The sequence below is a fragment of the Quercus lobata genome, chromosome 3 (genome assembly GCF_001633185.2).
Source record: "Quercus lobata isolate SW786 chromosome 3, ValleyOak3.0 Primary Assembly, whole genome shotgun sequence".
Lineage (NCBI taxonomy): Eukaryota > Viridiplantae > Streptophyta > Magnoliopsida > Fagales > Fagaceae > Quercus > Quercus lobata.
In genome coordinates, this window is record NC_044906.1 from 26,798,308 (window position 1) to 26,807,641 (window position 9,334).

The 9,334-nt window shown below is 39.7% G+C and overlaps 1 pseudogene; it reads left to right on the top strand.

The window, feature by feature from the left end:
- Window positions 1-1,125: 1,125 nt before the first annotated feature.
- LOC115982412 lies at window positions 1,126-8,432 on the top strand (annotated as a pseudogene).
- Window positions 8,433-9,334: the final 902 nt, after the last annotated feature.

Sequence of the window (9,334 nt, forward strand, 5' to 3'; positions counted from 1 at the left end):
TTAAGCGCCAAAAAAAGTATGAAATCTGTAAAAACTTATTAATTTAGGCTGTGTTTGTTTTGGGTGAAAATCACTTCTGAAAATGCTTTTTTGGAAATGCAGGTGTTTGGTTGGTCCGAAAAATAGAATTTTTCGGAAATCAATTTTAGTTGACCCAAAAAATACGCTTTGACAACAGAAATGAATTTCCATTCCTATTTTCACTTCAAATGAATTCCAAAGAGAGAGAGAGAGAGAGAGAGAGAGAGAGAGAAGAGGTGAACCCTAAGCTCCAGTCCAATCCGACAATCGCCGGCGAACCCTGAGCTCCAGTCCGACGACCGCACGCACCAGTCGCACCGGTCTCGTAGATCGCAGCACCGCGCCGCTCGATCTCGCGAGCTCTAGTCCGACGATCGCACCGCGCCAATCGCACCTTCGATCTCACCTCTGCGCGATCTCGCCTTCGACCCACCGATCTTCGACCCACCAATCTCTCTCTCTATGTGATTTTGATTTCTGTGTGATTTTGATTTTTGTTGTTGTTGTGGTGGTGTGGTGGTGGTGTTTTGGTGGTTGTGGCTTTTGATTGCCGGAGTTTGCTGCCGTGGGTTGAATTGCCGTGTGAAAAATTTGTAGGAAAATAACATTTTCAACAATACAACCAAACACCAGAAAATATTTTTCACAACATTTTCTGAAATACAACCAAACACTTAAAAATATTTTCCTTTCCGGAAAATAGCATTATTTTCCGGAAAATCACTTACATGAAACAAACACAGCCTTAGTGTGCATTTAGATAAAAACGAAAAATTAAAATTATTTTATTATTCAGTTAATTTTTACTTTTATTTATAATATTTTTTACAATAATTTTTTAATTTCAACAAAAATAAATAATATTTAAACACAGTAAAGGAGAATACCCTCTTTAGTTTAAGAAAAATAATAAAAAATAAAAAAAGTAAAGTAAAGAAAAGAAGAAAGTAGCGCGAAAGATGACTTTCACAGTTGCACTTCACTTGACTATATTTTGTTTACCTTCCCTTCTCCCAGCACCCAGTATATAGGAAGGTACATATCTCTCTTCAAAGTTCGTACTCCACCAGACTTGTTAATACATTCATTGTTACACTGCAAAAAATGGAGTATAGACCTCTCTTCACAACGGCATTGATATTATTAGTTCTTGTTAATTGTCCCAAGTTTTCTTCTTTACAACCCCAGGCCCAGATGCGACCTTGTGAAAAGGGACCATGCTCGAAAACTCAATGTTGTCATGGTAGTGGGAAGTGCCGCACCATTACATTTCGATGCTGTGATGGGACCGTCACTGACTACTTGCAGAGCGACCAGTTTGAGAACATGTTCTCAAACCGGAACTCCCTTGAGGCCCATGCAAAGGGCTTTTGGGACTACCACTCTTTTATCACTGCCTCTGCAGAGTACGAGCCCTATGGCTTTGGCACTACCTACTTGAACTGGAACTTCTTTGGAACCAAAGAAGTCGCAGCTTTTCTTGCCCATGCTGGCACCAAAACCTCCTGTGAGTACTACTTCATCAGAGAGATTTTGTCTTAGGAAATTTTAATTTGGGTTTTTGTCTCGTTGGTTCGGTTGAATATGTGTGTGCGTATGAGAGAGAGAGAGAGAGAGAGAGAGAGGACTTCTTTCTTGTCTGGTTTTTTTTTTTTTTTTTTTTTGAGCAAGAGATGATAGAGATTTATTAAAATAATTAGGGGTACAAGTATATACTAGATAAACCACATCTAGTATTGTGGGGAACATCAACATCAGTAAAACCAACCCCGTGATGTCCCAAGAAGAAAAACAAAAAACCTGTTTGCATACATAAATGGATATCAGTTTTTCCTAAACCCGTTGCGCTGCATTGAGGCGTTGGTATTCCTCCAGTAAACCCATTGCACTGTCAAACATAGCTTTTGGATGTGCCTGGACATGCTCAAAATAGAACCTATTCCTAGCATTCCAAATACTCCACGTCATTATTGCCCACCTCTCCAAGTCAAGTTGATCAAGCTTCCGCTGCAGCATTCTGAACAGAAGAAAGAAATCCTCTGTTTCGTTGCTGCACTTCTGGAGTGTGCCTTTGAACAGAGACCAGGCGTTCCTAGCAAACGGGCATTCCCACAACACATGACAAATTGTCTCGCAATGGTGACAGCAAAGCTCGCATTTTTCATCGACTCGGACCCGTTTCTTGTGGAGATTCTCCCTTGTGGGTAAACATCCTGAGCAGGCCCTCCAGAGGAAATTGCGAACTTTTGGTGGCACATTTAATTAACTTCCATATCTTCCTCCAAGTGGACCCGTGGGCTTGTACTAATGAGTGCTCAGCTTGGTTTGGATGTAGTAATCGGAGAGCAACCTGGTAAGCCGAACAAACCGTGAACTTTTGTGCTCTGTTTTCTTTCCAAATCAGCTTATCCTGGGAATTTAGGTTATTGAGGGGCAGCGCTAGGATGGTGTCGCAGGTTCTGCTATCAAAGGTAGCTGATAATTTTCCCCTGTCCCACTGCCGTAAGTCATTATCTATCAACTCAGCCACTTTCATCCCTTGTGAGGGTGTACTCAAGAAACCAGGTGAGTGAGGTAACCAAGAGCTAGATGCCACGGAGATACTCCTGCCATTTCCAATTGTCCAACGTGACCCAGCATGGATGATGTCCCTAGCAGCCAATAAAGAGCGCCACACAAATGATGGATTATGGCCCAACTCAGCTTCCAAGAAAGAGGTATTTGGAAAGTACCGTGCCTTATAAACCCTATAGAACAACGATCCATTGTTGTGGATTAAGCGCCATGCTTGCTTGGCGAGCATTGTGAGGTTAAAAGCATGGAGGTCTCTAAATCCCATTCCTCCCTTCTTCTTTGATGTGCATAACTTACCCCAATTTATCCAATGGATTTTCCTCTCCTCCCTATTTTGACCCCACCAATATCTAGCCACCAAGGAGTTGATACTATCGCATATTGATTTAGGAAGCTTGAATAAACTCATTGAATATGTAGGGATAGCTTGTGCCACTGTTTTGATGAGAATTTCACGTCCCACCTTTGAAATAAATTTCTCCTTCCACCCTAGGACTCTCTTTGTGATTTTCTCTTGGAGCTCTTTGAAAGTCCCCACCTTTGATTTCCCATTAGGCATTGGGAGGCCCAAATACTTCTCACATTCTGACATTATTCTAGCCCCCAACATTTGCTAGATGTCATTCCTCACCTCTCGCCTTGTATTCTTGCTAAAGAATAATGTTGTTTTTTGCCTATTTATTGCTTGACCGGATGTCGCTTCATATTTGCCCAAAAGATCTAGCAGTCTTTGACATTCTTCAACCGTGGCTTGGCAAAATAACATAGTATCATCGGCAAATAAAAGGTGAGATATACGTACCCCCTGTTGGCTAGATAGTACACCCTTGAGTGCTCGGCTCTCTTCAGCTTTCCTCAATAAAGTAGACAACCCTTCGGCGCATAATAGATACAAATATGGTGATAGCGGGTCCCCTTGTTTTATTCCCCTTGTGGGGGTAATAAAACCCTTTGGTTCCCCATTGATAAGGACTGAATAGGATGCTGTAGTGACTGTCTCCATAGCCATATTTACCCATCTGTGATCTAGGCCAAGCTTTAACATTATACTTCGCAAAAAAACCCCATTCCACCCGGTCATAAGCCTTGCTAATATCCAGCTTTACTGCCATTTGTCCCACCTTGCCTCTCCGTTTATTCCTCATCCGGTGCAATAATTCATAAGCCACAGTGGTGTTGTCAGTGATCATCCTCTAGTCCTACGGAGATGGGAGAGAGGCATGACGGCCAATACAGTTACGTTCATCTCTATCCCACTATGGGTTCAAGTGTGGGGACTACCATTTGATTTAATTTCTGAGGAAGCTTGTAGGGACATCGGTGGTGGACTGGGGAAAGTGGTGGAGATAGACACAAAGGCTCTTTCATCTAAACAAGCCCGTTTTGTTAGGGTGAGGGTCGAAATTCCTCTTGATAAACCACTAAGACGGAGTGGAGTAGTAGTAAACCCCGAAGGAGATAAGGTTCGTGTCGATTTCAAGTATGAGCGCTTGGTTGGGTTCTGCTATCAGTGCGGGAAAATAGGCCATGAAGCAAAAGAATGCTCCTGCCCAAGTGACCAAAACCAGCGTGGATACCCCTACGGAGAGTGGCTGAAGGCTGGTTTCAAGTGGCCTGCAAAAAACTCAGATAGAAGGGAAGAGCAACCACCGCACAGAGACTCTGGTTATGACGGCATTCACGGCACCAGGTCCCCATCTCGCACCACACAGCCACCTTCGTCTGGCGCTGATAGTGATCTAGCTGGCACCGAGTGTAGTCAAGGAGACATTACAAATCTTTCTAAACCGTTGGGGGCGGTAATTAGGGAGAAGGATAAACATGTGGGCACACTAGAATTAATGGACACATTAATATCGGGATTTACCTCACCCCAAAACGAAACCGATCTCTCTAATAATGAGGGAGACGTTAGCATGACAGCAATTAATCTAGAAACTGATCCGGTGAAGATGGTACAGCCATGTGTAACGGACAATCTGATTAGTGTCCCTGTGGGTTACGATTCTGAGGTTTTGAAGCAGTGCACAAACACCTGGCAGCACGTGAGTTACATCAAAAACAAGTAGGGTAAACGTGGAAAAGAATAGCCCGTAACCCTACCTCCTCCACCTCTATTTCTTCTGTGGTTCCAATTGCCGTGGGATCAAAGAGAACGCACAAGGACACTGTATCAGCTAAGGATGAGAGCTTGGTGGAGGGAAGTTGCAAGAATAGTAAGCGGGGAAGACTTGTGGGAGACAACCATGATACCATTTTTCCAACGGCGGAGGCTGAGGAGCAGCCCCGTCGAGTCCAATGAATCTCTTAAGCTGGAACTGCCGTGGGCTTAGGAACCAAACGGCAGTTGACGTTCTCTCAAATCTAGTGAGGGAAAAAGCTCCTAGTGTTTTGTTTCTGATGGAGACAATACAATCTGTGGAAGAGATGAGAAAGGTACAAGCCGATTTACCCTACCGAGGTATGTTGGCTATCCCAAGTATTCATAGAAAGGGTGGATTGGCTTTGTTATGGAAGGAAGATGTTGAGCTGCATGTACAAACTTACTCACCACATCATATTGATGCGTTGATTAAGGGTGAAAATTTGTTTTGGAGATTTACCGGATTCTACGGGTGGCCTGAAGAACAAAGAAAACAGGATTTGTGGCAGTTGCTCAGGCACCTTCATGCTAGGAGTTCGCATCCGTGGTTATGTTGTGGGGATTTCAACGAAATTTTGAGCATGGAGGAAAAACAAGGCCGACTCCCTAGGCCTCTAAGGCCAATGCTAGACTTTAGGGAGGCACTCTTGTTTTGTGGATTAGCAGATTTGGGTTATCGAGGTAATATCTTCACCTGGGATAATGGAAGGATGGGCGAGAATTTGGTGCAAGAGAGGTTAGATAGGGCGTGTGCAAACATTGAGTGGAAAGCCCTTTTTCCCCATGTCAAGGTTAGCCATCTTCAGGTGTCTTATTCAGATCATGTGCCTATTTTGATATCAACAGCTGAATCACCCAATCTTAGGAGGAATAGGAGGCTGCCAAGGCGATTTGAAGAGAAGTGGGTTGCTCATCCAGATTGTGAGAGGGTGATCAGTGAGGCTTGGGGGCTGCCTGTCCGAAATGGGAGCCCAATGTTTACACTTTTTGAAAAAATCAAGCAATGCCGACATGCTTTGGTGGATTGGAGCATAATTACTTTGGGGAATTCTAAAACAAAACTAGAGGAGAAAAAAGCAGCACTTGAAGAGCTATCAAGGGAGAACAAGGCCGAACATATGCAAAGAATTAGAACATTGAAATCGGAAATTAACACCATTCTACACCAGGACGAACTTTTTTGGCGGCAAAGGTCTCGGTCCATTTGGTTACTTGCAGGAGATAAAAATACTAAATTTTTTCACCAACGGCGCCATAAAAATCACATATCAGGTATCCAGGATGTAGATGGTAGCTGGAAAACATCTGAGGATCAGATTACACAGGTTGCTAAAAGCTATTTCCAGGATCTCTTCACTTCAGAAAACCCCATGAATATGGAGAATGTACTGGATGTGGTGGACAAGAGGTTTACATCGGAGATGAACAACTCCCTATTACAGCGGTACACAACTGAAGAAGTTAGACAAGCCCTATTCCAAATGCACCCATCAAAATCCCCTGGCCCTGATGGTATGTCCCCTTTTTTCTTTCAAAAATTTTGGAATATTATGGGGACTGATGTAACTGAAGCTATTCTTTCAGTATTAAATTCAGGGCATATGTTGCGTAAAATGAATTTCACTCATATAGTTCTTATTCCAAAAAAGAATGATCCTTTGTTGATGGCCGACTATAGGCCCATTAGCTTGACTAATGTTGTATCTAGAATTTTATCTAAGGTGATGGCAAACAGATTAAAGCATGTGCTGCCATATGTTATCTCGGAGGCTTTCTTGTCTGGTTTTAATTTCATATGTGAGGGTTCAAATTTTGTAGGGGTTTGATCAAAGTGTGTACTGTGTTTATACTTTGAAGACATTTTTTATTGTAGGCCCGGGGGACTGTTTAGTTTGGATCTTTTTCAACTTGGATAAATCTTAAGATATTATTAATATCTGTTCTTCTAAATCTCTTTTTTACTAATTATTTTAAGAATTTTTTTGACCTCTATAAAATATTTGTTTACCCAAAGATAGATATTATTGATTATTTGATATATCAAAAACAATCATGACTTTTAATTTGTTCGAAATATCCAAAACAAGAAAGTTTTAATTTTTTTTTTTTTTAGAAACAAAAATACAAGTTTTAATTTGATGCAATTGGAATGGACTTTAATGTTTTAAATCTTTTATGTCGTTTAGTTATTTAATCTATTAAGAATTGATGTCACATAGTATAATTTGGGCTTTGTTACCCGTTTATTTGATTAAATTAATTTAAACTGAAAAAGAATGTTACTCATTATGAAAAGGTTAACAATTTATATTGTTTATTAGGGTCATGCTGGAATGAGGCTTAATTATGATTAGAATCTTAATTTAATTGTTGAATCCAACAATTTTTTGAGCAAATGAATGAAGGTATAGGTTGTAAGTGAATCTAATGAGTGTGGTTTAAGTAGATTCGTTTTTCCTTAAAAACATGTTGGGTTTAAAGTTGAAATAAAATGAATTCTGAGCATTACATGTTGAAGAATTGGTCGAAGTGTGGTTTAAGTAGATTCTGAGCATTCTGAGCATTACATGTTATAAATTTATCTATAAGCTATATATGGCCAATGGCCTTTTGCTCACGCACTCACTCTCTATACAAAGTAAAAGTGAATGATATTTTTTCAGGTGGATATAAAGTGGCTACCAAGGAACCATTATCATGGGGTTTATGTTATAATAAGGATAAGAATTCCAACTCATACAATTATTGTGATGAGCACAAAAAAATATTTATCCATGTGTTCCTAAAGTTGCATACTATGGTCGAGGTGCTCTGCCTATCTATTGGTATCTATCTTTTCTATAAATCTAATAATAATTGTACATTCTTTTATTTGTGTTTTAATTATTTTCTCATCTTATATTGCTCAATTTTATCCTATGTCGAAACTTGGACGGAAATTTTATGTTTAGATGTTAAGTTATGCATTCTCCAAACGAAATCTAAGTAATTGATTCTTAAATATATAAAAAAGTGCAACCCACTTTTTCTACTACCCTAAGACTTGTATATGTCTTTTGTTTCCTACTTGAGAAGATTTTTTTGTTGATCAATTCATTGTTGCATACCACAATCCAATCAACTTTCTTTACGGTTGCTTTCAATAGGAACTACAATTATGGAGAAGCCGGTAAAGATCTGAAGCTGGATTTGTTGAACCATCCAGAATATATTGAACAAAATGCTACCCTAGCCTTCCAAGTTACAATTTGGAGATGGATGACACCAATTATGGAGCATCAACCTTCAGCACACGATGCCTTTATTGGCCTCTGGAAACCCACCAAGAATGACTATTTGGCCAAGCGTGTTTCTGGTTTTGGTGCTGCTATGAATGTGCTTTACGGAGATCTTATTTGCGGTCAAGGTGATAATGAGTCCATGAACAACATCATATCCCATTACCTATATTACCTTGATCTTATGGGTGTTGGCTGAAAAGAAGCAGGGCCTTATGAAGTGGTCAGTTGTGCTGAACAAATTGCTTTCAATCCATCCTCTTCGTTGTCTCCTTGAGCTTTCTGTAACTAATTCCTTCCTAAGGTAGTGCATTAATATGGTTCTACGAACATATTAAGTAGCCAAAGGAAGGTTCAATAATGAAGGGGGAGTAAGATCTTTTATAATTTGCCTGTATGTTTTTGTGTGAAGCTAAACTTGGACAATAAAAGTATGTTTTGATTTGCAACTGCCTCTTGCTAGTGTTATTTAACTTTTAAGATATTTTTGTTTTGATTTCTTGTTATTGTCTAGTTTTTTAGAGCGGGCTGTCTATGAACTTCTCTATGTTTGTGTAATATGTATTGTTGGAGCATTTTAATATTAATTAATTAAAATGAATTAATATGACAATATAAATGTAAAGATGTGAGAGTTAATATAGAAGATAAGAAGTCAGTGAAAATGTTTAATCTCATATTGAAAATGAGAGAGACTATTTATTCTTTTTAATTGTGGTGATTAATGAGCTAATATGTATTGATTCAAATATTAGGTTAAATATATGTGCAAGAGGAAGGTGAAGGGAGGAGGTGTCAAAATGGAAATTAATCAGCCTCTTGAATCCTCCTACTTGACAGCCCATTCAAAATAATTACCATATCTATTGGTGAGTAAATGACCCAACCATTACATCAGACGTTGTGCTAACCATACGACATTTGTTGAATTGTTGTATCTTGGGAGAGACAAGTCAGAGAAGGTCTGCACCGGTTACAAAGTTTGAATCTCCTTAAAGAGAGTGAGTGTCATGCTTCAGTCCAAATAGTGTTGTGTATTTCTTATCTTCAAATTAATAATATTCAGAAGTATTATTCAGTTTCTCTTTGTGTTATTTCCATTATTATTGTGTTTGTACCAACAATTTTAAGGACATCCAACACATGGAGCCTACACAAGAGAAACCAAATGAGATTGTTGGAGATCTTAACAAGCCCTTTTTGCTTTAAGGGAGCCCACTTCAAGAGGTAGAAAGGAAAGATCATCTTCTATTTAAGTCTTCTCAAAGTCGCCTACATCCTCACTGATAAGAATCCTTTAAAGGTTTCTACCGATGAG